General features: G+C 40.6%; 1 pseudogene; it reads left to right on the forward strand.

Moving 5' to 3' along the window:
- Positions 1–1094: 1094 nt before the first annotated feature.
- LOC126002064 (single-stranded DNA-binding protein, mitochondrial-like) lies at positions 1095–5232 on the forward strand (annotated as a pseudogene).
- Positions 5233–6320: the final 1088 nt, after the last annotated feature.

Below are 6320 nucleotides of genomic sequence, written 5' to 3' on the forward strand. Positions count from 1 at the left end.
CTATCTGAGAAAATAATATTCTGCTAAGATTAGAAACAGGTTAAGTCTTGGGGCCAGAGCAGTGGTGCAAGGCTTTTGCCTTGCACATGCTAACCTAGGATGGACCATGGTTCGATCCCCCAGCATCCCATATGGTCCCCCAAGCCAGGAGCGATTTCTGAGCACATAGCCAGGAGTAACCCCTGAGTATCACTGGGTGTGGCCCAAAAACAAAAACAAAAGAAATAGGTTAAGTCTTGAGGTTGGGAAAAAAAAATAGGATAAGTCTTATAAAGAGAAATAGGAAACTCCTCTTAGGCATAGAAAATAGTACCTGTAAAGACCCAGAAGCCAAAAGGATGTAAAAAAAGAAATTTAAAGGTGAGCATGGTTGATGTGTCCTTGGAAAGAGAAATAGTGGGAAGAGGGCTGGCCCAGTGAACCTGTGTATTAAATTTGCTATGAGAATAAGACCCAAAGATGACTGTGTTTCCAGATGAAATTACCAATCTGATAATCTACTAGGGTGGAAATGAGGAGGTGGGGAGGCAAGGTAAAGAGGATTTTAACTTGGCATCTTGGGTACAAAGTCACTTTTCCTCTTTCAAAGCTTTAAAACAACCTTGATTTTTATTGATGATATTTTAAATTTGGAGCATTTTTTTTAAGAATTTAAGTGACAGAATACATTATATTGGGGGCTGGTAAAATAGTACAGGGGGTAGGGCATTTGCCTCAGTTTGATCCCCAATACCCTGTATGTTTTCCTAAATCAGCTAGGAGTAATTCCTGAGTACAGAGGCAAAAATATACCCAGAAAAATAATGGATATGCCCAAAAAAAACAAAACAAAAATCCCCCAAACATTATATTGGCCTATTATTTCATTCACATTGCACTCAGAGAGAGATGGACATGCAGGACTAGATATCACTCATAAATGCAAAGTGACTTGACGTTTAAATAATCTTAAACCCCATCAAGTATTTGATAACCACATGTTTTCTAAACCATATTCAGAAATGTTCATGCAAGAACTCCATTTGCCCTTACTCTGTCTCTTCAAATGACTCTCTGAAAGTCTCCCTGTGTGTGCCTTCATCCTCTCAGAGCTAATGGTTATCCCCACCAAGGAACGCTGTGAGACCTCATCAGCAAAAAAGCAGCATACCTGTGGTTTGGTACAGAGTGAACTGGGCCAGGAATGCAAGGAGCAAGACTTTATTCCCATCATTGCCAGTCACTCTGGGATCTTGAGCTAATCAAATCCTCTCTGTACTCTAATTTATACCCATGCAAAATGGAAAACATAATACTGTAACGGTGCTCAGAACACGCACAGCCAAATCTGATGGGAACTAACGTTTAGGGTATTTCATTTGCTCCAAGCTCAAAGACATGACCTGGAAACCTCAGGTTACAGAGACTAGGAACTCTTAAGGGGCCCAACACCAAATAAGATGGGAAATTTTTAGTTTATTTTGTCATTTAGATCTGACTATGTAATTGGAGGACTAATGAACAGAAGATTGGGAGAGTGCTACCAAATACTAGGTTGCATGACTATCTTCTGCAAAAAAAAAAAAAAATTAATAGTCAGCTATTTATGTCCATAATGTAACACTCATTTTAATCCTATCTTTAAATTTTCTATTTAGTGGCTCAAATCCAGAACAAAAGGTTCCATGTCAACCTCATTTCAAGGAAGTTTATCAAATGCTAACTTAGTAAGTGGAAATTATGTGTTTCTCACCACTGTAGTAGAAAGATAAGCACAGTGAGGTGGAGGAAGAGAAGTACCATAAATAAAACCAAATAAATACGTGTGGAAAGTCTAGGGAAATCAGAGACGGTTATGGTTTAAGAAATGAGTAGAAGTGGTATTTGAGGTAGGTGTGGAAACATTCCAATAGGTAGAGGGCACAAATTCTGAGTTCAGGGGAACAAATAAGCAAAGAATGCTTTAGTTATATTGTGATGGAAAAAAAGTCAAATCCTATGATATAACAATCATTGTTCTTCAACTATGCTGCCTGATTGAATTAACTGGGAAACTTTTACTACAAATATTAAATTTTGGGCTCCTCAGACTTTATATGTGTCTTCAAGGGGCGTATATCTAGATTATGTTGCCTTTTTTTTTTTATTTTTTGGGCCACACCCGTTTGATGCTTAGGGGTTACTCCTGGCTAAGCACTCAGAAATTGTCCCTGGCTTGGGGGGACCATATGGGATACCAGGGGATCGAACTGTGGCCCTTCCTTGGCTAGCGCTTGCAAGGCAGACACCTTACCTCTAGCGCCACCCCGCCGGCCCCGATTACCGTATTTTCCGGTGTATAAAATGACTGGGCGTATAAGACGGCCCCCTAATTTTGCAGTTAAAACATAGGTTTAGGCCTATATTCGCTGTATCAGACAGAATGTTCATGTGCTGCATGTGTTCCTGTGCTCATGTACCACAGTGAGCCAATCACAACAAGCAAAAGTTTAAAGGTTATACTGTAATAGACTTCCTCTCTGACTCTGGCCAATCTGAGCAGGCCTTTGACAGTGTAGATTCGGTACAGAACATTGTCTAATTTGCATGCATACAAAGCCTGCTTGGATTGGCTGAGTCAGAGAGGTGGTGGGAGCAGCCTGGCAGTGATTGGTCCCTTATCATAGGCACCTTGTCTGGCAATTCCCTGGTGGCGTCAGTTAATCTCCCCCACTACATGAACCTAACAACACCCCATCCTCGGTCCCTAGCACTGAACCACCAACACGGTTAGCTGGTTTTTGCCAGAAGTGACCCCCAGATCTCCCGAGCACTGTTTGGGAGCCCCAAAAAAGAGATTTGGAAACTCTGGCCTAATTTTTTTTTGTTTCATTTAGCAGCATATTGAAACATTTTTCGGGATATACTCGGCGTATAAGACGACGCCATTTCGGTTGACTTTTTTTGTTTCAAAAGTCGTCTTATACGCCGGAAAATACTGTATGTTGCTTTTAAAATAAAAAATTAGGGCCTGGAGAGATAGCACAGCGGCTTTGCCTTGCAAGCAGCTGATCCAGGACCAAAGGTGGTTGGTTCGAATCCCGGTGTCCCATATGGTCCCCCGTGCCTGCCAGGAGCTATTTCTGAGCAGACAGCCAGGAGTAACCCCTGAGCACCGCCGGGTGTGACCCCAAACCAAAAACAAATAAAATAAAATAAAAAATTATTTTATTCACCAAGTGATTCTAATGTGTAGACTTTTTTTTTTTCGGGCTACACCCATTTGATGCTCAGGGGTTACTCCTGGCTATGCGCTCAGAAATCGCCCCTGGCTTGGGGGGACCATATGGGACGCCGGGGGATCGAACCATGGTCTGTCCTATGCTAGCGCTTGCAAGGCAGACACCTTACCTCCAGCGCCACCTTTCCGGCCCCATAATGTGTAAATTTTACTAGATTTAAGGATCATTGGACTAAGTATTCTTTTATTTTTGTGTATTTATCATTATGTTATAACATATATGGCTTTAGGGGTATAACTTTATATTTTTATATGTGTAAAGTATTTATAGTATTTACTATCAAAATTTCAGTAGTAACCTATCACCAAAAAGATACCTCTACTTTTTCTCCCACCGGTTACAGTAAGTTTGACCAAATTTTGAATTAGCCAAATTGACTATGCTATATTTTCCAAGTATTTTCCAACCTTCAAGTTTTGACGATAAATTTTGTGAATTTCATTATATATCTTTTTAAAAAACTTAAAACATTAAAGCAACATATGCAATGAGGGTGAGGAATTATGAAAAATGTATATTTGTTGTTTATTATATGTTTGCTTATATATGTTTGTGAATTCTTTATACAGTGTCAAATGCATTTTTTTCCTTTTCGTTTTTGGGTCACACCCTGCAGTGCTCGGGTTACTCCTGGATCTACACTCAGAAATCGCTCCTGGCAGGCTCAGGGTACCATACGGGATGCTGGGATTCGAACCATTGTCCTTCTGCATGCAAGGCAAACACACCTTACCTCCATGCTATCTCTCCAGCCCCTCAAATGCATTTCTTAATGCAGCTGGAAAGACAGTACAGAAGTCAAGGTGCATGTGTTGCATGTAGCCAATTCTGGTTCAGTCCTAGCACCATACAATCTCTCCAATATTGACACATTGACACATACAACCTTGGAGTCACCTAGGCACTGGCATCAGAGGATCCACGAAACACCACATCTTTTGGCCCTTATGCTGAACTGCTGTCTCTGTTGGCCAAGAATTGTCAGGAGGAGCTAGGTCTCCCTGAATGCATGAAAGCCCCAACTTATTTATTGCTAATTTCCTCAGCAAAAAAAAAGGCCTCAAGTAAAAGAGAAAATTATACTTATTTTGTTTGGCAATGGGGAAACTTAGTCTAGGGAATGACATGGTCAAATTTATACTGTTGAAAATTATTCAGTCAGCAATGTATAATATGGGTAGAAAAGAGTAAAAATAGGAATGAATTGTACAAAAGAATATGTTTAATTAAAATATAATACTAAAATTTTTAATATTTGTAATTAAAATACGTCTTTGTTAGCTCCAAAGCACATCAGAATTTTATCAAGATTTACAGCTATTAGAGTCTTGGTTGCAAGTGGAGGCAGGTACGCGTGGAAAAGGCTAAAGATTAGATTTGTATGAAAAGACATTAGAAACCATGTTTCAAAGACCTGTATTACATATAGGTGTTTCACCAGTTTGTAAGACACCAATCTGAGGTAACAAGCAGCAGCTTGGTTCTTGAGCAATCTCTGAATCGTGTGCATTTACTTGGACGAGTGGGCCAGGACCCTGTGATGAGACAAGTGGAAGGAAAAAACCCAGTCACGATATTTTCTCTAGCAACAAATGAGATGTGGAAATCAGGAGAAAATGAAGCGTATCGGATGGGTGATGTCAGTCAAAAGACAACGTGGCATAGAATATCAGTATTCCGGCCAGGCCTCCGAGATGTGGCATATCAGTATGTGAAAAAGGGGTCTCGAATATTTGTGGAAGGGAAAGAAGACTATGGTGAATATACAGATAAAAACAATGTGAGGTGACAAGCAACAACAATTATAGCTGACAACATTATATTTCTGAGTGACCAGACCAAAGAGAAGGAATAGAGTGGACGACTCTTCTTTGGACATTTATTCTAAATTTATTTCTAAATCATGTATAATGTGTAGTATTAAACATTTCTAAGGGCAAAAATAAAAAATCTCTTTTATATGAAAAAAAAAGATTTACAGCTATTAAGCACAGGAAAAATTATGGATTAAAGGGGGAGGAGAGAGGGAAAAAAATTAGAGGACTGAGTGACAGTACAATAGGTAAGGAGTTTGCCTTGCATGCTGCTGACCCTGTTTTCCTGTTGGATCCATGGCATTCTATCTGTTCCCCTTGGCCTGCCAGGCATAATTTCTTTCTTTTCTTTTTTTTTTTTTTTTTTTGTTGTTTGTTTGTATTTTGGTTACACCTGGCATCGCTCAGGGGTTACCCTGGTTCTATGCTCAGAAATCACTCCTGGCAGGCTCGGGGTACCATATGGGATGCCGGGATTCGAACCACTGTCCTGCATGCAAGGCAAATGCCCTACCTCCATGCTATCTCTCTGGACTCCCAGGCATAATTTCTAAGCACAGAGCCAGAAGTAATCACTGAGCACTGCTGAATGTGGTCCCCCCACCAAACAAAACAAACTAAAAAAGAACTCTACAAATTACTGTTTCTATTAGCTCCAAGATTGTACAGTGATATACCTTCCTATTATAAATTCTAAAGGGAAAGAATCTTGAGGTGTGTTGTGTTACCCTACCCCAAAGCCTAATACTAATTTCACCTGGATGGGGAGGCTCTCCCACAGCTGGGAGGGGGATGTGGCTGGTAATTAAGGACTGCAGGAGAAGAGGGGAAGCGAGGGAGAGGGGATGCAGCAAGGAGAGGGACACCAGGTGGAGGCAGAAGAGCAGGAAAGAGGCTGCTTAGCTTAGAGGTCATGTGAGGAATATGCACATAGCGATTAGGGCCTTGTAATAAAGCAGGATGTCTCCTGAAACTTCATCTGACTGCTGTGGATTATTTCTTCGCCTTCACCCGTGCACCTACAGACCTGATGGCTGAAGGGGCTGCAGGCGTTGGGCGAGGCCGAGACAGGCCTCACCATCCATCCACCACTAGGACTTTATAATTAATAATTAATACAACATGTTGTAGGCAATCTGAAGAATGGGTTGATAATAGTCATCAAATATGGACAGTAAAAGGATTTGAACAGGTATTTCTCCATAGAATATGTACAAAAAGCAAATAAGCATATTAATGTTATTAG

The sequence above is a fragment of the Suncus etruscus genome, chromosome 1 (assembly GCF_024139225.1).
Source record: "Suncus etruscus isolate mSunEtr1 chromosome 1, mSunEtr1.pri.cur, whole genome shotgun sequence".
NCBI classification, from domain to species: Eukaryota; Metazoa; Chordata; class Mammalia; order Eulipotyphla; family Soricidae; genus Suncus; species Suncus etruscus.